Below are 1,654 nucleotides of genomic sequence, written 5' to 3'. Positions count from 1 at the left end.
AGAATTATGCACAGGACAATAAATCATTGATACAAATGCAAAGGAAATAACATTCAAATTTGGATCTTGAAGGGTCATGCACCCAAAAAGTGCGGAAGAGGTAGGTTTAACTCTCCAAAATATTCGTTATTTTAAAATGATCCAAATTTGCATAATAACCATTCTTTTGTCACAGTTACCAATTAGATTTAAACTTCTACAGTCACGGCTCAAAATCTATCACCTTCTGGCATACACATACTATGTTCTTTTATGACCCAATTAACACAATGTAGCCAAACTACAAAGCAAAAGTAATTCAAATGTTTTCCATTGTTGAAGTTTAACAAATTATAGAAGAAACACCTCCATCATTTTGTCCACTTCACCAATTTATGAATAACATAACTTGCACAAATGGTTTATTTGTTCCCATTTAAGCATTTTAACCCCTGTAACCCCAAGTAACTAAGCACTAGGAAAAATCCTGTCATCTGTTATAAAGTCATTGACACTCCACAGAGCCCTTAGCTTTTCAGAAAATTTAACTCCCAACATATTAGCATTTACATGCATTGAATCAACAAACTTTACATGTGAAAGTGAGGATTACCACAGATAACATTTATTTAGTATAGGAAAGTCACAAAACAAACAGATATTACTTAGTAATATTACCTCACATTCAAATGGTTACATCATAAACTGAGAACATATTTCAATGCATCCCTCTTTGAAACACAAAACCCATACAGAGTCTCTTTCCATTACCCTTTATTTGTCAAAATTAAACTTGTTTACTTCTTTAGAATTCAGACAACTTCCCATTTATAAGCTGGTTATTTTGCACTCAATTTAAATGTCAGAAACTGTAACACTTAAGAGTAACTAATCACTTTAATTTGGAAGTTAACAATAGAAAATCTGAATGAACCAAACTCTTCAAGTCTCAGTTATCACTAGGTTGTGATAAACAATCTTGCAACTAGACTTGTCATTCACAAGCCAGCTGATTTAGTCTCAAATGACTTCTTCAAGACAAAGGAAAGAGCACATAGTTCCTTCCAAGGTTTAAATCCTTTCTTAACAAAATTTGAACCCAGGATTATTCAAAATTCAAAGTGGTTATCTCAAACTTCAATTTATATACTTTAATTTTGAAATATCAATTTACTTTCTAGTTTTCATTTAAGTTCTGTATCAAACACACTGTTGTAAAATCACAATTAGGGAAAATACTAAAAACAACAAAAACAAAAACATCCCATCCACTTTATTAAACACACACAGACATACATGGAAGCTTCCAACATTCATTCCACATTATCCTTTATTCAAATCCAACATTCTAAACTGGGATGAAAATAGAACATTGTTTTAATCTATTTTCTTTGTTTTCTTTTAGTTGTCTTCATACTTCTTTCTTCCAAACTGTAATTAAACTCAAAAAAGTAAATTCAAGAAATCTTGTACTTAAAATTTAACAGTTTTAACAGCCCGCCCCTTTGAAGGTGAAACAAAGTATAAAGCATTGCATTTATTGTCCACAATAAATACTCTACAAGAGCACACAGGCTTTAACAACTCTTGCTTTCAATCTAGTACAACAACAACCACCTACGGTCAACAAGCAACAGATCCCACAAACACACTGAAACACAAAACCTAAGGTTTC

Source organism: Carcharhinus amblyrhynchos, chromosome 11 (assembly GCF_965287045.1).
Source record: "Carcharhinus amblyrhynchos chromosome 11, sCarAmb.v2.hapA, whole genome shotgun sequence".
Classification (NCBI taxonomy): Eukaryota; Metazoa; Chordata; class Chondrichthyes; order Carcharhiniformes; family Carcharhinidae; genus Carcharhinus; species Carcharhinus amblyrhynchos.
This window is presented reverse-complemented; position numbering follows the sequence as displayed.